The sequence below is a fragment of the Moschus berezovskii genome, chromosome 11 (assembly GCF_049115385.1).
Source record: "Moschus berezovskii isolate FMDL1 chromosome 11, NW_MosBer_1.0, whole genome shotgun sequence".
In the NCBI taxonomy this organism is placed as follows: domain Eukaryota; kingdom Metazoa; phylum Chordata; class Mammalia; order Artiodactyla; family Moschidae; genus Moschus; species Moschus berezovskii.
The window spans coordinates 63951116-63972135 of NC_142470.1; the positions used below are offsets into that span (position 1 = coordinate 63951116).

Below are 21020 nucleotides of genomic sequence, written 5' to 3' on the forward strand. Positions count from 1 at the left end.
CTGTTAAACAAGTGAAGGGCCAAAGAAGGCAGATATATGAGTTTGGAATTCTGCAACAGGGTTGGGGCGGGAGATTAACTTTGGGGGGAGCTGGCCATCAGTGAAGAGATGGTATTTAAAGCCAAAAGATGATGAAGTTTTTGAGGAAATGGCAGGAGATGGAGAAGAGAAGTCCAAGATGTGGGTCCTGGAACGGCACAGTGCTTACAACTGGGAAAAAGAAAAGCAAGCTGAAAGACAGAAGGGCCAACCAGTGAGCTGGGAGGAGAGTAGAAGTGTGGTGTCTGCTGGAAAACAAGTGAAGGACATCTGTCGAGAAGAGGGGCCACTGACCATTGCTGACAGAGTGAGTAAGATGAAGACGGGAAGTCAGTCACTGGTGACCTCGAGAAGAGTCCCATCCGTTGAGTGGTGGGGGTGAAGTCTTGCTGGGAAGCTTCAGGAACAAATGGAGAGGAAGGATTGTGGCCAGGGAGTACAAACAACGCTTCAAAGGCCACTGGTTGTAAATGGAAGAGAAACTGGAGCTCAAAACAGAAGAGGCCATAATGCTGAGAGAGTTTCTTAAATATAGAGGAAATAACCACATTTGTACATTGATGGAGAAGATCCGCTAGAGAGGGAAAAATGGAAGATTCAGGACAGGCGGGCTCTACCTGGTAATATTAAGAGCATCTGCCTTGTATTGACTGCTAGTATGTGTTGCTGCTGCTGCTGCTAAGGCACTTCAGTCGTGTCCGACTCTGTGTGACTCCACAGACGGCAGCCCACCAGGCTCCCCTGTTCCTGGGATTCTCCAGGCAAGAACACTGGAGTGGGTTGCCATTTCCTTCTCCAGTGCCTGAAAGTGAAAAGTGAAAGTGAAGTCGCTCAGTCGTGTCCAACTCTTAGCGACCCCACGGACTGTAGCCCACCAGGCTCCTCCATCCATGGGATTTTCCAGGCAAGAGTACTGGAGTGGGGTGCCATTGCCTTCTCCTTTCATATATGTTATTCACTCCTTAAAATATGATGTATGCATTATGGTTCCCTCATCTTATTAATGAGGAAATTGAGACTCAGAGAGATTCAGTTTCTTGTCCAAGGTCCCCAAGTGAGGACAGAGAAGGGCTGGGTCAGAGCCCAGTCTGTCTGAGGGAAGCTCAGGCCATCCTGCTCCCGGGCTCACAGGCTCCCTTCTGGTTGTGGAGTTTCCCAGACACTGCAGGGGCACATTCACCATTTTACATCCCTGCCTGAGGAAGAATCTGTGTACTTCTCACAACCGTGACTGGAGACTTCAGTCACGGGGAAAGTCTGAGTCATTCTGCTTTTTCTTCTTTCCTAAACCCTGGGACAGGAGACAACAGAGAAAGTGCCTTGGCGTCTGGTTTGCCCCAAACCTCTCTCCATTAGACCTCTAATGAATAATGTTATGCTGGGTGTTGGAACATACAAAGGAATGGAAATCAGGAGTCCTGACTTTTAGTCATGACTGTATGGCTATTTTACTTCTGTCACGTCAATGAACATTAAATCTTAGTGTTCTCATTAGCCAAAGGGGAATAAGAATGTCTGTCCTGCCTGCGTTTTGGGTGATTATGAAACATCTTGCTATGTCCCCTCTACCCCGACTTCTCCCGCCATCTATGAGTTCATATGCCATTTCCAGAGTGTATCAAATACAATGGCACTGGTAGCTCTCAATACTCAACATGCAGCAGAGCCTGGGGAACGTATACAAATACTGCTCCCCTGCTAGGGTGTGGGGGCACCTTGACTTCACAGGCATTACTAACGCAGTGTAAATTGGTATGGTCACTTTGGAAAGCAGTTTGGCAGCATCTATTGAAACTGAACCAATACCTCCCAGTGATCTAGCATTTTCACACCTAGATTTATACCCAACAGAAATGTGTACACAGGTGCATCAAGAGACATGTATAAGGATGTTTGCAACAGTATTATTTGCAGCCACTCACACTGCAGACAACTCAAATGCCCATTGTAGAATAGACAAACTGTGGCATATCATATATAAGGGAATACTGAACAGTCTTGAAAGTTTGCAAAATATAGCTGCAAGTGCATGAATGAGTCTCACAAATATAATGTTCAGTGAAAAGAACATGATATCCCTCAAAACATGAGAGATCAGAGACTTCCCTAGGAGTCCAGTGGTTAAGACTTCACCTTCCAATGCAGAAAGTGCAAGTCCCTTCTTGGGGAGCTAAGATCCCACATGCCTCTAAGCAAAAAAACCCAAACCATAAAACAGAAGCAATGTTATAACAAAGTATTCAATAAAGACTTTAAAAATGGTTCACATCAAAAAAATCTTCTAAAGAAAACATGAGAGATCATATAATCAGGAAAATCTTAAATCTCAGTAGTGTTAGAAGCCAGGGCAGCAGTTATCATTGGAGAAGAGGGAATGAGTAGATTCTACAGGGAGGGCATAGGAAGGGCTTCTGAATTGCTGGTGATGTCTGTGTGTATGTGTTTTCTTCAGTGATGGTTATACAAATACAAATGTTTTGGATGATTGGCTGAGCTGCACACTTATGATTTGTGCACTTTTTTGGTCAATGTATTTTATTCCGATTGAAAAAACTGCCACCTAGTTCCCATCTGGGACTGATTAAATACAAGTTCTTGGGGGTAAGGCCCTGGCCTGGGCATTTTTCTGAGTGAATCCTGGGTGGAGAACACTGCCCCCTCCCCACCGGCCCCCACCTCTGTTGGTGTCCTTCCCTCTAGAAGGGACAACCTCCAGTTCTGTGTCTGGGTGCTGGCTGCCCGTGCCCTGGAGGGAAGGGAAAGGGGCGGGCGGAGAATACAGGGTTGTCTGGTGGAGAGGAGCTGGGTGTGATGATGGCAGACGGTAAGAGTGGCCTTTGAAGACCTGCCTCTCAGGGGAGAGAGAGCAGTCGAACTTCCGGAACCTGCAGAGTCAAAGTCACCTGGGAATATGTTTGAATTTCATCCTTAGACTTGCCAGATGAGAAACTCTGGCGGGATGGGAGGTCGGGGTGAAGGGGGCTGTAATCTGCTTTAACAGACCCTCCAGGTGATTCTCCTGAAATTGGAGTGCTACTGCTCTAAAAAGTAGCAAGAGACTGATTTGGCCAATTCGGAGATGGAGATGCATGTCAGGTGTTTTGTTGGATATGTTTGGTTTTTGCCCTCTGCCTCCCCCACGATTCTTGCCCCACATCAGACCTACAAAAGCAGTTCGCAATCCTGGCTGAGGAGCTTTTAAAAGTGTCTCTCCCCTGTTGGGCCTCAGGCATCCAGGTGCTTCTGATGTGTGCCAGGGCCGACACACACTGCTCTATATTCAGGTACTTCTGTGGTTGAGACAGACAATTGTCACCACCTGCCCCCAAAGTCTTTGGGTTGTTTCCTGCCAGGCCCCTGAAGCAGAACTCGGGCCTCCACCGGCTGCTTGTCCAGATCTAAAGGTGTTTCCTGAGGGCCGGTTTGGCCTTGCTTGCAGGTATCTCCGCAGACCGCAAGAACGCAGGGCCGAGACACTGCCTCCTGGCATGCACTCAGCCAGCACCAGCTACGGATCAAACACCAGTTCTGCTGCCCGTGCCAGATGCCCACTGAGATGATGTGAGTTAAACCGCTTAGTTCGGTGCACAGAGAAAATACTCTTATCTTTGTTATGTACAGTGTATGGATGCCTTTTCATTTAAGCTCACAAGATACCTGCTTGGAAAGGCCCATCTTGGTTGTTTCATCTTGAATTCTGTATCTGTGTCCCTGCCCCCCACCACTTTCCTACAAAGCCCAGGAGGGACCATTCACATTCATGAGGGTTGTTTTAAGTCAGTGGTTTTTAAAATGTGGTGGTTTGCAGGAGGCGGGGGGATGGGTAGTCAGGAGCATGAGTATCACCTGGGGAATTTGTTAGGCAAGCAGACTCTTGTCATGAGAAAAAAGTTAGTAATAATAAATAGAGGGGGCTTACATACAGCTTTTTGTATGTTGATCATTCTCCATAAAGTGGTTGTTAAAAAAAAAAAAAAGAAAATGCAGCGTTTGGGCCCAACCCCAGAACTCCTATATCAGAGGCTGAGGAGCTGTGGCCCAGCGACCCGTGTGGGGTTCTGATGTCAAGTTTGAAAACTGTTCTGAGCCTGTCAAGACTGCTAGAAATGCAGAATCTCACACACACCCCCCACAAGCCTGTGGCTGACATACAAACCCCAAGTCATTGGGATGCATGTTAGAGTTTGACAAGCACTGCTCTAAGCCCTCTCCCTGTATCCGGTTAGAACTGGAACACCAGAAAGGTGTGTTCTTGGATCAAAGCTTCTCAGTTCTTCACAGAAATGCCATAACAGGATGGTAATCCAAGCGTAAGCAACAAAGGCCTGAAAGACCTTTCTGAATCCTGTGAAAAACAATTTCTTCTGCCTTTTGTCCCCCTCAGATAAGAAAGTGTACTGTCGATTTTCTCAGAGGTTAGTGCAGGCACCTATGTCTGTTTTTGATAAAGAAATTGAAGTTATGAAACCCCTTTATACCTAAGTTGCCAAGACATGTAGATCTCACCTCAGCTCTAAGCAGTAGTCCTCGTCTGCATAGCTTCTTTCATGCAGCTCTTGCTTCTCCTCCACATTGTGATCTCTGTATTTTAATTCTTGTGTTAACGTTTCGTGTGACTGCCTTTTTATAAATTGTAAGTAGGCTCAGATATTGTGTGAGATGATAATAGTGTCTGTCTGATACCCTAGAACATCTCTGCCTATTTAAAACACAGCAATTTCAAGAATTTAGTTAGAATTCCTTCTGCTTCATGGAGCTTTCCTGGCTGCTCTCCGCTACATTTGTAATTCATATGGCCTCAGATAGTGTTATATATACCACATGTTGCCCAAAATTTTGTGAGGTAATGTATGTAAAGTGCTTGAACAGTGTAGGAACGCAGTGGTGGTGGTGGTTTAGTCACTAAGTCATGTCCGACTCTTGCGACCCCATGGACTGTAGCTTGCCAGGCTCCTCTGTCCATTGGATTCTCCAGGCAAGAATATTGGAGTGGGTTGCCATTTCCTTCTCCAGGGGATCTTCCCAACCCGGGAATCAAACCCAGTCTCCTGTATTGCAGGCAGATTCTTTACCGACTGAGCTACAAGGGAAGCCCCAAGGAACATGGCAGATACTCAAAATTTGATGATTACCATTACTGTTGTTATTGTCATTGTTTATATATACTTATGTGTCTTTCCTACCAGACCATGAGCCCCTTTGGGATGAGGAGAGGGCCTTGTTTATTGTTGGATTCCCAAGTAGCCTGGTTCTTGTTGCACTCACAATATGTTCTTACACATAACATTAATGAGAGCAAATATGAGAGTGCTTTCAAAAGGAAAGTCATTGCCATTGTTGGAGCACTGGGTCTCAGCCAGTCCCTCCAAAGGGAGAAGCTATTATGCCAACAAGAACAACACATCCCTTAGCCTCAGTCCCAGAGGGCATCAGAAAAAAAAAAAAAAAGGGAAGTGAGGGATAAATGTCACCAAAGTTGTCAGTGAAACTCAGTTCAGAAGAAACTCTGACCAAAACCAAAATGGAACCAACTGAAAATGTTAATGGTCATTTTTAGTAAGTCACAAGCATTTGAAGAAAGGCTATTTTAATAAGCAGAATGATTTCATTTTCCACATAGCCTAGGAAATTAAAATCTAGATAGTTTCTTTTACTTTGTCTCGGGTCTACTTTTCACCACTTTCACAGAAAGCAGTATGGTTTCATCTTCAATAGACTGTCAAAACAAGTAGCAAGAAGGATAGTGTCTCAAGTATTTGTTCATGGGAGAAAAACACATTGGATGTCATATGCAGGGTTATTTGACATAGTATTCTGGGGGGAAAAGAGGTCAGGCAAGAGAAGAAAATTAAGAATCAGGTTTGCGTGATGTGTAGAAGCGGGTTCATGGTGAAACTAATGAAGTTGGAGATTCAAGCCCCCTTGCTTAGCCCCAGCATCTTCCAAAGCCCCAAGTGGGACCCTCACGATTTTGTGTTTATAATTTGGCTTTAGTCTTCATAAAATGGATTTCCCAAGTTGTGTAGGCTTTAGGCTCTGCAAAACCGGGACTGCTCCTGATGAAACACCTCCCTGTGTCTGTAGCTCTTTGCTTTTCAGATTTACTTTTAAAGTCTTTTGGCTCTGCCTTGCTAGATAGGTGATGCAACAACTAGGGGGGTTGATAATGAGGAAGAAGGTCCCTGGAGACCCGCTGGGAGGGGAGATGGATCCCCACAGCTGAGATCAAAGTGATGAAATGTGGATGCTAGAGTGTTTTCCTTCAAGGATTATCACAGTCCTTTTAGGGTAGAGATTAGAAACCATGGTTATTTCCCACCCCACCCCCCCACCCCCTCGGAACCAAGAGACATTTGGCTGTCATAAAGGGTTGGGTTGGGGAGGGCTGCTACTGGCATTTAATTGGTAGAAGCCAGGAGTGTTGCTAAATATTCTACAATACACTAGCCAGCCCCCCACAACAAAGAACAGTCTGGCCCTAAATGTCAATAGTGCTGTTGTTGAGAAATCCTGTTCTAGTGTACTTGTTTCACTGCAGGTCATTGACAACCCTGGTTGTCCAAATGAAATGATCAGCAGAGTAAGGTACCTTCTCAACGGCATTTTGTAGTTTGGTTTCCCCCATAAACCATTGTTGGAACATACCTGGCTCTCCTTCTTTAGTACCTTCCACTCCATGGCCAACATACAAGCAAAGGCTTTTAGGACAGTGGCTCTAACAGAAACAATGGCGAAAACCTGGTTCCAGCTCTGTTGTGTGAGAAGCAGGGAGTGCCTCCATGGGGGTCCAGAAGTGGTACTTTGTTCTGCAAATCCTGATTCAAAGATCCACTTTCCTAAAACTAAAACAAACAGCTATTTCCCTGACAGCGTGAATGTCAAGGCAATGCCATGGAAATGTCCACACCCTGAAAATCTTTTTAAAATATTTCTTTGGCTGCAATGATCTTATTAATAGTTGCAGCATGTGGGATCTTTGATCTTTGTTGTAACATGCAGAACCTTTTAGTTGCAGCATGCAGGATCTAGTTCCCTGACCAGGGATTGAACCCACCCCCACCCTACAGCGTGGAGTCTTAGCCCCTGGACCACCAAGGAAGTCCCCCACTCCCTGAAAATGTTGATCCTGTTCCCAGGCTGCAGAGCCCTACTAGTTTAAGTCCCAGCATGACCAATGAATTGCCTCCAATTCCTGCCCTTTGACCTCAGCTGGTCCTCACTGCTTTTTTTAAAAATAATTTTTCTTATTTTATTTTTGGATGTGCTGGGTTTTCACTGCTACATGGGCTTTTCTCTAGTTGTAGTGAGCGGGGGTTACTCTCCAGTTGCAGTGCATGGGATTCCTTGGTGGCTCAGTGGTAAAGAATCTGCCTGCCAGTGCAGGAGACATGGGTTCCATCCCTGATCCGGGAAGATGCCACAGAGCAATGAAGCCTGTGAGTCACAACTAGAGCCTGTGCTCTAGAGCCCAGGAACCACTGAAGCCTGAGTGCCCTAGAGCATGTGCTCCACAGTGAGAAGTCACCACAACGAGAAGCCTGTGCTACCTTTCGGCCAGCCTTCTAGTCACCTTCTAATTGTGTCTCTGTGTTATTCTCATATCTACTCACCTCCCCCAAGGCCCCAAATCTTTCTCTCCTTGTTTCCCTTCTGCAGATGTCCTTGCCTCATGCTTTCTTGAGATGAGTAACAAAATAATCATAGCTGCTATCATTTATGCGGCAGCCACAGCCCTAGACTGGTACGATATGTACCTTTCATCAGCAACCTGAGTATCAGTAACCCTGTTTTGCAGATGATGAAACCAGAGCTTAAAGAGGCCTTGAACTTCTTCCGAGTCACAGTGCAGGCATTTGACCCCAGGACTGTGCATCTCCAGGATGAACTCCTTGTTCTTCTATCTTCTTCCCTGAAAATATGTCTCTGTCTTGATCCCTGGGTCTTGGAGGAAGAAAAGTTCTTTCAACCCGAAGTTTCCTCCTCCATCTTGATCTTGATTTCCTCCTTTCTCTCTGCACCTCACTTCTTTGGCTCTGCCCCTTCCGCTCTCATATGGCTCAGTCCCTCCTCCCTACAAAGACGTGCAGCGTGCCTGGCTTCTCCAACACATTCCTGTGTCACCTGCCTCCTTTGTTTCACTGTTAACTTGTCAATTTGGCCACCTTTTCAGCTCCTTCATGAGCTCCTTGGCCTGTCCTGTCTTCCTGTTCTGTGAACCAAGCCTCACTCCCTTCCTGGCTCTGTGTGTCCTTGGCTCCCTTCTACTTCCTCCTGGATGGGCACCTGGACTGTCTCCTCCCCTTCTGTTTCTCTGCCTGGGGCAGTGCCCTGAATAGCAAGGGTGATGGTGATGACCTCACCTTCAGAACTGGGCAAAAAATCAGACAAATCCTTCCCAGGGCTCAGGGAGATGGCTGAAGCAGGGCTCCCAGGGAAATTCCTTTGGGCTGGAGTTCTGTTCAGCAGAATGACGATATACTCTTGCCATTTTTAGAGCAGTGATTACCAAATGGAAATACCCTATTTCACTAGAGACTGAGACCCGAAGTCACTAGCTTCATATCTAAATGTCATTCACCTCTTCACTGTAACCAAGGCTCTGAGAAATAGAGACACATGACTACATGCTAGGGGATTCAATTCCTGTTTTTCCTTCCTGTTTGTCTTCTGTTCAAATCAAAAAAGAAATACCTAAAAGAAATAGCTTCTTGGTATTGTTATCCTGATAACATATTATTACTACATCTGTGGAGATAAAGTTAAAGGAAATAATAAATAGTTTTTGACTTGTTGGCATCAAATGCTGTCAGTTTTTATTGGTGTCAAATGCTGTCAATTGTTAAAAACAAGTAAGTAACATCTAGGTACTAAATCTGAATTTGATGGCAAAGATCCCTTCTCTGGGTATCTCCATTCTCATACCTTCTCCACTGAAATGTATATAGGAATTTCCATGCATTGGTATTAGTAAGTTTTTGTCTAACATTCATCCATCTATCTATGGGTTTATTCCTTAATTCAACAAATATTTATCAAAACTGTGTGCTCTGTCCTTGGGTAAGATAGACACAGAGCCTGTCCTCAGGGAGTGTAGTCTAACCCAGCATTTTAAATTCTGTGTTATATTTTCAACAGCCACTCACCCCAGACTTAGGGTTGCTGATCAGGGACAATTTCCAGGAAACAGTAATATCTAAGGTAAAGCCTGAGTGTGTTAGGTGAAGATGGAGGAGTGAAATTGTGGGGCGGGGTTGTCCCAAGGAGAATAGCATTTTAGAAGACTCATGTCAAGAGAGAGAAAGTTTTAGGGAACTGGAAAGAAGTCATTCTCAGTAGAATAGAGACGAGAAGAATGGAGAGAGATTATCACTATAGTTAATACTTTAGATCAGCAGTCCCCCAGGTTTTTGGCACCAGTGACAGGTTTTGTGAAAGACAAGTTTTCCATGGACTTGGAAGGGAGAGAGGGAGGATAGTAGTTCAGGTATTGGGAGCCACTGGGAGTGGCGGATGAAGCTTTACTTGCTCACCTGCTGCTCACCCCCTGCTGTGTGGCCCAGTTCCTAACAGGCCACAGCCCAGGAGTTGGGGACCCCTGCATTAGATACATCAAGTGGGTACCATTATTATTCCCATTTTGCAGATATGGAAACTGAGGAACTGAGAGGTTAAAGCAGTCTTCCCAGGGTCACCCAGCTCATATGTAGCAGTAGTCAGCACAACCCAGGATCTGTGCCCTTAGCTGACACAATACTGCCTCCCGTCCTACCTTTGGGATATTTTCCAAACTTCCTCCCAGCAATGATTTGGGGACTCCAGAAGAAAAAAGTAGATTAAGGCAGTGGTTTTATGTTTAATAGGATATCTGAGAGGAAATCTTAACCAAAGAAAGCCTGCCCTCCTCCATCTGCTACCCTCTGTAAATCAGATTAAGGTATGGACTTCCCTGACAGTCTAGTGGTTAGGACTCTTAGCTTTCACTGCTGAGGGTGCCAATTCCATCCCCAGTTGGGTACCCTGCCAGCCAAAAAAAAAAAAAAAGACAAAAACAGATTAAGGTAAAGACGCTGCTGTCCTTTAAGGGGATGTTTTTATTTAAATGAAGGAGAGGCCACAAGTTTTGAGCACCCTAACTAGTCCAGTGGATGGAATATGGAGGAGACAGTTTACAGTGGCGGCCCAGCCTGTGCCCCTCAGGGGATCAAGTAGGTAATGGATAAGGGACTACCTAGTCATGTAATTGGAGACATCTTTTTGGCCTGGGAGAGTTGGTATGAATCACTGGACTCTTCATTTTCTAGGAGGGAATGAATGACTTAGGCTCTTAAAAGTTGCACATTAGAAATTTTTTCCCTCCTCCCATTACTAATGACATAAGTGAAAATCACTCAAATTGACTCATTCAGAGGTGAGTTTTCTTTAATTCTGTGACTGATCTAGAACAAATAATTGCTTCATATCCCTTAAGGGAGAGACCAAAAATGGTTTATTGCTATAAACTTTGCAAGTAAAACTTCAGAGTGATGAAGTGTGTAGATAGAACACTCAAGCTTGGAGCGTGGTGATCCGACTTCTCAAGACTAGATATCTTGTGGACAGTTACTCACTAGTTCAGTTAAACCTTGAACCTATGAGAAAAGTACCATTTGTTCACAACTGATTTTTCCTAGAATCAAAACATTTCAGTATGAAATTTACTGTATATCACCTTTCCTGAGTAAAATATTTACTTCTCCTGTTTCACCCTGCTTGCCTCATTCCTTCTGAAGAAAGTAGATGAGGGAAGGTGATATTTTAGGTGCTGAGACTGGCTTGAATCAAAATGCCTATCTCCAGCACCTCCTGTAGTGAAAAGAATGAGGTTTGAGCATTGTTTGCCTTGTTTATTTTCAAAACTGGTAAAGTTGATAGTTTGCATGTATATAATTGGTTGGATTGGAAAAGGAGCTAAGGAGCTTTGGAGGCACTTACAGCCAGTGATGGTCCATAGTTAGTTGGTTTAGTTAGTTGCCTGAGTACAGAGGATGTGTGTGTTTCATATCCTTGTTTATACCATTGACTGTGTGGATCACAATAAACTGGAAAATTCTGAAAGAGATGGGAATACCAGACCACCTGACCTGCCTCTTAAATAATCTATATGCAGGTCAGGAAGCAACAGTTAGAACTGGATATGGAACAACAGACTGGTTCCAAATAGGAAAAGGAGTACATCAAGGCTGTATATTGTCACCCTGCTTATTTAACTTATATGCAGAGTACATCATGAGAAACACTGGGCTGGAAGAAGCACAAGCTGGAATCAAGGTTGCCAGGAGAAATATCAATAACCTCAGATATGCAGATGACACCACCCTTATGGCAGAAAGTAAAGAGGAACTAAAAAGCCTCTTGATGAAAGTGAAAGAGGAGAGTGAAAAAGTTGGCTTAAAGCTCAACATTCAGAAAACAAAGATCATGGCATCTGGTCCCATCACTTCATGGCAAATAGATGCGGAAACAGTGGAAACAGTGTCAAAGTTTATTTTTTTGGGCTCCAAAATCACTGCAGATGCTGATTGCAGCCATGAAATTAAAAGATGCTTACTCCTTGGAAGAATAGTTATGACCAACCTAGAAAGCATATTAAAAAGCAGAGATATTACTTTGCCAACAAAGGTCCATCTAGTCAAGACTATGGTTTTTCCAGTGGTCATGTATGGATGTGAGAGTTGGACTGTGAAGAAAGCTGAGCACCAAAGAATTGATGCTTTTGAACTGTGGTGTTGGAGAAGACTCTTGAGAGTCCCTTGGACTGCAAGGAGATCCAACCAGTCCATCCTAAAGGAGAACAGTCCTGGGTGTTCATTGGAAGCACTGATGCTGAAACTCCAATACTTTGGCCACTTCACGCGAAGAGTTGACTCACTGGAAAAGACTCTGATGCTGGGAGGGATTGGGGGCAGGAGGAGAAGGGGACGACAGACAGTGAGATGGCTGGATGGCATCACCGACTCAATGGACATGAGTTTGAGTGAACTCCGGGAGTTGGTGATGGACAGGGAGGCCTGGCGTGCTGTGATTCATGGGGTCGCAAAGAGTCGGACACAACTGAGCGAATGAGCTGAACTGAACTGAGGGAACTCATAGTTACCTGGAAAAGGGATATGGTTTATCAGTTAGTCCTCTCTGCTCAGACCATTCCCCACCCCTCATCAAAAACTGGACAATAGTTGTTTGTTTTTTTTTTTTAATATTTCTGTTTTAAGCTATGTTGGGTCTTAGTTTCAGCACTGGGGACCTTTGTGTGGCAAGTGGGACCTTCAGCTGTAGCACATGGGATTTTTTTTTTTTTTGGTGGCACTGTGCAGTCTCTTAGTTGTGGCATGTGTCCAGTTTCCTGACCAGGGATCAAATCCAGGGCCCCTGCATTGGGAGTGTGGAGTCTCAGTCACTGGACTACCAGGGAGGTCCCAACAAGAGTTCTGTTGACCCTTTCCTTACTGTTTAAAACTCCTTCTTCCACTTGGCCAGATTTGATTTGACTGTTTCTCTCAGGTACATGGATAGAGAGTTTGGTTACAAAATTGTTTATTGAGTTCTTGTATAGATAATTTACTGTTTCATCACTTTGAAAATAACACTTTTTTTTTTCATTGGGACATAGGCTCACTGTCTTTTAGAAACATATTGTGGTCAGAAACACAACCATCAGCAATAAGCCTTTATCTCTGTTTCTCTTTTACCATTGGGTCTACTTGTCACAGCAGCTAGAAAATGTATGATTCGGTGCTTCTGCTTTGTGGTCATTGAGAGGGTGAGGGGGAAAAGAAGGAAAGTGAACAACCTAACAAATCCTTCTCTGACCAAGTGAATGACTAAATGAACCCAACTCTGATCAAGCCAATGGCTCTGAAAATACTTGAACAATGAATGTGCGTGGTGGTTCACATTCCACAAATATTTATTGATTCAAGCAGATGGAGGTTTTATGAGCTGCACACTAGGAATAAGCAAGGTCTGACCTTGAGAACTCAGATTTAGGACTCACCCCAAGGTGGATGAATGCAAGTGTGCCGCAAAGGTACCGCAAAGACCTGAGGCTCATCTGCAATTGGCAGCTGCTTTGTCTTTTCAAGTGGTACAGTAGACGGAGTTATTTTCCTGAGGCCTCAACTGGCTTCAGTGTATTAATAAACTATAAAAGGACAGACTCAAAATGACTTTGACAAGAGGGGATTTATTGGAAGGCTTGTGTAACAGAGGATGGCTCAACAGCTCAGTGACAGAAAGGGCAGGGCATCAGATGTGAGGGAACCAGGGAAACTCCCTCCCTCATCCTGCCCCCTCCTCCCGCAACCCTTCTCTCTCTTTAGCTCTCTACAAGGATCCTTTCTTCTCTCTCCCCACAGAAGGGGTAGTCCCCACTATGGGGTGCCATATTCTCACATCTCCCAGCTTCTTGTCCCTCTCTTTCTCTGTCTTCTCGAGAGGCTTAACCTCCTACCTGGCCATCCAGTGTTGAAATTCCTCAAGGCTGTATCCTATGTCCTGTTAATTCCTCTGACAGAGATCTTATTCATGCCCACAGTCTCAATCACCATCTCTACTTAGAGGGTTCCCTTATTTATTTTCCAAAACAGACCTTCGTCCAAGCTTTAAGACTTTGTATCCACTTACCTAACTGCTGTCTGCTCTTGAGTACCTCAAAGACATCTGAAACTTTCCCCTTCTTCCTTGGTAACAAAATTCTCCTCTTGTTGGAAGTGGCAATGTATCTGGCTGAAGAGACCACATTTTTCAGTTTCTCTTTGCCGTCAGGGATGGACAATGAGATGTAAGCAGAAGTAATCAAGTTTCTAGGGAAAATCCTTTACAAAAGGCTGACTCAGCTGGAAGTTTTGCCAGTTTTGCCCTGATGCCGTCCTCGTCCTTCTGCCTGTAATGTGGATGTGATAGCTAGTGCTAGGGCAGTCATCTTGTGAGTATGAGGAGAACTTGAAGATGGAAAAGATGCCACTAAAAGTGGCAGAGAAAACAGTGGAGGGAGCCTGGGATAAAGATGCCTACTTTCTATTTATAGGTGGCTTTTAGGTAAGAAATGATAAATGTCTGTCTTACTGAAGCCACTACTATTGTGGGTCTCTATAATTAGAATCAAACACAATTCCTAATGAGAGCCTAAAGTGTAGGCTCTTCCTATACCGCAGCCCTCATCTGGCACCAGGATATACTCCACCCTTCTCCCTCTTCTCAAGCGATGGGTGTCCTCTCTCCCTATGCTCACCACCCTCTCTCCTGCCACTATCTTCTCACATGCCATTTGCAACGCCTATTTCTCAGCTCAGTCATCAACTTTGCTTGGTCAATCCTCCTGTCATAGGTCTCAAAATACCACTAGTCTCTTCTTTGTAGTAACCGTCCCCGTTGTAATTTCACAAGCTAGGGGAGGGACCAGACTAGTGCCTCCACTAAATTGTAACCTCCATGGAGGCAAGACCGTGTTTTTCCCTTTTATTACCATTGCATCCTTTATTCCTAAGCATACTTCAGTAATAAATGCGCAGTTCAGTTCAGTTCAGTCGCTCAGTCGTGTCCGACTCTTTGCGACCCCATGAATCACAGCACACCAGGCCTCCCTGTCCATCACCAACTCCCGGAGTTCACCCAAACTCATGGCCATCAAGTCGGTGATGCCATCCAGCCATCTCATTCTCTGTCGTCCCCGTCTCCTCCCACCCCCAATCCCTCCTAGCATCAGACTCTTTTCCAGTGAGTCAACTCGTTGCATGAGGTGGCCAAAGTATTGGAGTTTCAGCTTTAGCATCAGTCCTTCCAATGAACACCCAGGATTGATCTCCTTTAAATGCTCACCCCCCCTGTAAAAAAAAGGAAAATGAATGCACCAGAAAGGAATTACTCAGGTCTTTCTGGTTCATATTTTAAAGAATCCCAGGGAAGAATTCTGCTGGTTTAGTTAGGGCCAAGTTTCCACCTCAGACCAAGAGCAGGCTCTATAAGAACATGGCTGCCCTCAATCAAATCACATCTTTAGATTAGGGAAAGAAACAGTGCTAAAAGAAGGGAAAGGGGATAGGTACATGTAACAGTAAATGTCCACCCCTTTAGGGACAGTTTTTTGTGCTTATGGTAACCTACTTTTACCTGGAGGGGAAGGTGGAGGAAGGAGAGTTCACAGTATAACCTGGCTTAGGTCTTGCATGCCCTGGGAGGGGACCTGGTCCCCAGACTACTGTGTATAATAAGGGGACCACCTCGGTATACTCCCTGGGTCTATTCCCATTCATGGTCAATAGATCATAAGAATGAAAATTCTTGTTTTATCCATTTTATGACTTCTGATCAATTCAACCAGCCCTGAAAATATAACCTCTTCACTTAACTCCAAGCCCTTCCCCTTCTGGCCCCTGCTGCCCTCTCTGACTCCCTCCTGTTTCTCGATGCCTGAGTTCAGCCCAGCCTCAAGCACTGCTGTTCCCTCTATCTGCAGATCTCTGTTCTTAGATCCTGGTGAGGTTAGCTCCGGGGGAGGTGGAGCCAGCAGGGCTGCTGTGCAGACTTCTGCAGATTGTATGATGCACAAAGGGGCTGGACTAAGGGCAGAAATTCAGTTCTGCTGCTGCCACCAATCTGTGTGCTCCAAGAAAGAGGAGAAGTTCTCTTTGCAAAAGAGACTCCTGTAGCAAGTACAGGGTCCTTGGCCTGCATCTGGCCAGAGGGAGATCTGTGTTCACTTGTACACAAGTGGGACCATAAAGAAAGGTGGGACCATAAAGAAAGCTGAGAGCTGAAGAATTGATGCTTGTGAACTGTGGTGTTGGAGACGACTCTTGAAAGTCTCTTGGGCTGCAAGGAGATCAAACTAGTCAATCTTAAAGGAAATCTGTCCTGAATATTCATTGGAAGGACTGATGCTGAAGCTGAAACTCCAATATTTTGGCCACCTAATGCAAAGAACTGACTCATTGGAAAAGACCCTGACACTGGGAAAGATTGAAGGCAGGAGGAGAAGGGTACAACAGAAGGTACGATGGTTGGATAGCATCACCAACTCTATGGACATGAGTTTGAGCAAGCTCCAGGAGTTGGTGATGGACAGGGAAGCCTGGCATGCTGTAGCCCATGGGGTCGCAAAGAGACGGACACGACTGAGCGACTGAACTGAACACAAGCAAATAAAGCTGGTGGTAGCCTAGCACTTCCTTGTCAGAGATGGAAATTCTTCTCCTCTATTGGATGAGGGTGACTCCAGGGCTGAACTGACACTGAAGCTGAAAATCCTGCGAGTGGCTGGAGGTGGAGAGAGCTCTGTGGGGTGGTCCTGGAAGGGAGTTCTGGCTCTGTGCCTGCCTTGTGTTGGTGCTCTTGTTGTAGACTCTTCTTCACATCTTGCACGTTTTTGTCTCACAAGTATATTCTGAGCCCTCATCATGTGCCAGGAGGAGGGATCCAAGGTGACCGGGCTCTGCTCTTTGGGAATGTAGAGGCAAAGAGACACAAATCAGATAATCACACTGACAACATTTTTTAAAGGATGATTTTTTTAAAGAATTTATTTTTATTTTTGACTTCACTGGGTCTTCATTGCTGCATGCAGGCTTTCTCTACTTGTGGCAAGTGGGGTCTACTCTTCAGCGAAATGTGCAGGCTTGTTGTGGCTTCTCTTGTTGCGGAGCACAGGCTCTAGGGTGTGTGGGCTCAGTAGTTGCAGCACATGGCCTCAGTAGTTGCAACTCAAGGGCTCTAGAGCATGTGCTCAGTAGTTTGGGGGCTTGGTTGTCCCGAGGCATGTGGAATCTTCCCAGACCAGGGACTGAATCCATGTCCCCTGCACTGGTAGGTGGGTTCTTAAAAACTGGACAGCCAGGCAACAACAAAACTGGACCCCACATCAACAACATTTACTATTAAAAGCTGTGATGAGCCCAGGAAGGAGATAAGGGTGGGACTTTGAGAGCTCATCGTAGGGGGAACTAGGTGGAGGCTGGGATGTTGGGAAGACTTCCTTGAGGAAGTGACTCAAGCTCCAAATGGAAGGATGGATGGGTAGGAGATGATTGGGCAGACAAAGGATGAGACCTGATATGGAAGGTAACCTGGTCCAGAGGAGACAAGAACCGTGGGCCCAGCTCTGAAAGCAGGTCACTCTAGTGCCCAAAGGTGTTTCAAACAATGCTTCTGGGATTTTAAGAATATGACATTATTCATCACTGAAGTTCCATTTACAGATCATTCTGGTAAGCCATCTTTCAGGGACCATCGAGAGTGTGACTCAGTGGTGTGCTGGAGCAGCTCCCTTCTACTCGCTAGAGCTCACTGTAGACGTCTCTTCCCAATTTCACATTCAGCGGCATAGGCTTGGTAGCTTGAAATTGGTCATGGTGGGAGTATTGGTGAACAAATTCAGGCTTTTTTTTTTTTTTCTTGCAGAGCCCATGTTAAACAGTTACTAGTAGGGTACTGAGCATGAAGCACTTCTTACAGCCCTGGATAGGTTACCCAATTCACAGAGCAGCATAAGTTTTCTTGAAAAAGTTGAATTGATGACAATGTGACATGGTGGCCTTTGGATTCTGCCGGAGATAGCTGGGGAGAGACACTGCCGACCCACCAGAGGTATGATTTCTGCCACTCATGAAGGTTTCCTGGCAATTGGCTTTCAAGAAACAGAACCTCAGGAGCTCTGTTACCTGAGGGTGATAGAGGTAGTCAGTTTGGGACAGTCACATGCTTGCTGACTCCCTCCAGGGTCAGAGACTGTTACCAGATCCAGTAGCCAAATAGTTAGAGCACCCCAGACCTCCGCCCTCCCCTCTTCGGACTAGCAGATGGTTCATGACATAGGTCAGACACAAATTATGTGTGTAATTCAAGCCCCTGCTTTCTGTCCCTGCAGTGGTGTGGGGAGGGCTTGATTCAGATCACGAGTCTCCTGAGAGCAGGGACTGACTTAGTCAGCCTCATGTTCTTCACACTTCTGACCCCGTGCCTGGTACTCAGCGGTTTTTCCCTAGATGCTGGCTTTTGAATCAATGTCCCCATGAAAGAGAACCCAGAAATTCTACACAGCTAGATCCCCTGGTCACCCTAGGCCTTCATCGGTCCTTATGCTTGCCTGTCTGGCAACTTCCCTTTAGCCTGCTGAACTCAGTTTGGGGGACTCTGAGACACCATCCCTCATCCCCCGAGACTGGTGGGCTGCCTGCACCTTGCAGCGTTATCCCCAGTTCCTGTCCTCCTAGGTCGTTCCATCACACCCCCCTCTACTGTGGGTGTCTGCATCTCATGGCCCCGGCACAGTGTTAGGCACAAAGTGAAAGTGAAAGTCACTCAGTCGTGTCTGACTCTTCTGACCCCATGGACTACATACGGTTCATGGAATTCTCCAGGCCAGAATACTGGAGTGGGTAGCCTTTCCCTTCTCCAGGGGATCTTCCCAACCCAGGGATCAAACCCAGGTCTCCTGCATTGCGGGCAGATTCTTTACCAACTGAGTCAAGCCCAAGAATACTGGAGTGGGTAGACTATCCCTTCTCCAGTGGATCTTCCAGACCCAGGAATTGAACTGGGCTCTCCTGCATTGAAGGCGGATTCTTTACCAACTGAGCTATCAGAGAAGCCCAAAATTAGGCACAAAATTGGTGCCCAATAAATATGAGGGGCTGAAGCTATTGCAAACAACTTAAATTTCAGGCAAGATGGGAAAATGCTGCACTTTACAAGTTCCTTCTGCATGCCAAGCAGATGAAGGGCAGAAGAATATGCTACCCCAAAATATGCCACTTTGGCATAAGGATTATTTTGAACTTCAGGCAGTTGAGAAGCAGATATAAGAAAAACTAGTTTGCTCCATAATTACCTAAAAGTAGGACAGAAGTTCAGAAAGGTGTCCCTTTTCCCCTCTCTACCAGAATGAACTGAAGTTTATCACTGGAAATACCTCTAGACCCTTACCAGCTCAGAGATGGCACCAGAGAAATCTACCTAACAAACTTTACTAACAAGACTTTGTCTTTCATTTGTTCCTGCTCTGTATTTGCCTACCCACAATTTGCTGCCGTAGAAATTTAAATTCCTTTTCCTTTTCTTGTCACTTCTAAAAGTGTGCTGTTCTTTTGTTAAGATGTCACAGAGCCCAGCTGTAATCATCCCTTTGAGTTACCCATCACTGGTGCACTCCACATATTAGTAAACTGTTTCTTTCTTTCTTGTTAACTTGTCTTTTGTCAGACTAATTTACAGGCTCCAGGTAGAGAGCCTAAGAGAGTAGAGGGAAAAAGATTTTTTTCCTTCCCTAATATCATACACTTCCCTGGTTGCTCAGATGGTAAAGAATCTGCCTGCAGTGCAGGAGATCTTCCCGACTCAGGTTCGATCCCTGCGTCTGGAAGATCCCCTGAAGAAGGGAATAGCAACCCACTCCAGTATTCCTGCCTGTGGAATCCCATGGACAGAGAAGCCTGGTGGGCTACAGTCAATGGGGTCGCAAAGAGTCGGACACAACTGAGTGACTAACACACACAATATCATATATTCCTTATATTCTTTCTCTCTTTTAATCCTTACAACAACCCCATGAAGTAAATTCTGTTATTCCCATTTTACAGAGAAGGAACTGAAGATCAGAGGTGTTATATAACTTACCCAAAGTCACACAACTCCACAGGAGCTAGTACTCAGGTACAGATATAATTCTCTGCCTTCCACACACAGTGATTTATGGTGGGATGGGACCAGAGTACTCAACTGCAGCAATGAAAAACTGTTTAGTCTAAAATGTTCCTTTCTTTGCCTTTTTTTCTTGCCTCCAACATCTGGGCCTTCATTCCTTAGGGCCAGTTTGCCTACAGATTGATTCAATTTAAGCTTATGGGACATAAGATCTATTCCTGTTGCATTTCTCACAGTTTTTTTCAGGGAACCTTTTGCTACATTTATTCCATTCACTCCAAGTCCTTTAGGTTTATGGAGAAGGAACATGCAACAAGATGCTGTTGGAGCCAGTAAATTCCTTCTGCTAAAACTCTTGACCAGTGTGTCTTAGAGTGGAATGCCAGGACAACCTGCAGCAGAAATACCTGGGGGGTTGGATAAGGGTCAGTTTCTCAACTCTGCTCCATAGAGTAGGTCTCTGTGTGGGAAATCGACATTTTAACCAGGCACCTCTGGTTAATTTTTTTTAGGAGCTTTCAAGGACCTGTTTAAAACTTTACCTTATAATTGGCAGAGATAAGCCCACAAATAAGCCCACAGAGCTAGAATTATTATAAAGTATGTGCTTTTTAACCTGAGTAAACCTATGTAGCAATCAGTCAGAACAAGATAGAGGAGGAAGTTTCCCTCTACGTCATCCCAGAGGTAACTGCTATTCTGAATATTACCATGGACTAGTGTTGCCTGTTTGTGAACCTCACAGATGTGGAATCATACTGTTATGCTGCTGTGTCTGTTCTCTTTCATTTACATTGTTTTTGCAGTTGATCCATGTTGCTATATGTGGCAGTAGTTTGTTTCTTTTTACGGTTGGTGATATTCCATTGTATGAGTAGGTCCTAATTTATTTATCTTTTCTCTTATTAAAGATCACTTAGATTGTTTCCAGTTTAGGGCTCTTATGATTAAAGTTGCTAGGAACATTCTTTTTTTTTTTTAGGTGTTTCATTTTTTTAACTTTTTATTTTATATTGGGATATAGTCAGTTAACAAACAGTGTTGTGATAGTTCAGGTGAACAGTGACAGGACTCAGCCATACATATCCATGTATTCATCCCCCTCAAACTCCCCTCCCATCCCGGCTGCCACATAACATTGAGCAGAGTTCCCTGTGCTGTACAGTAGGTCCTTGTTGGTTTTCCATTTTAAAAATAGCAGTGTGTACATGTCCATCCCACGCTCCCTAACTATCCCTTCCTCCCATCCTCCACCTCAATCCCCCTGCCAAACATCAGTTCCTTCTCTAAGTCTGTGAGTCTGTTTCGGT

The 21020-nt window shown here is 45.0% G+C and overlaps 1 long non-coding RNA gene across 3 annotated transcripts in view; it reads left to right on the forward strand.

The window, feature by feature from the left end:
• The window catches only part of LOC148776177 (uncharacterized), a 74448-nt gene that overhangs the window by 38095 nt on the left and 15333 nt on the right, over window positions 1–21020 (forward strand). For 2 of the 3 annotated variants that reach the window (XR_016038588.1, XR_016038590.1), the window contains exon 2: window positions 3479–3600. The exons of the other annotated variant lie outside the window; for it this stretch is intronic. This is a non-coding gene — a long non-coding RNA (uncharacterized LOC148776177). The remainder of the gene's footprint in view (window positions 1–3478; window positions 3601–21020) is intronic. 3 annotated transcript variants of the gene reach the window in all.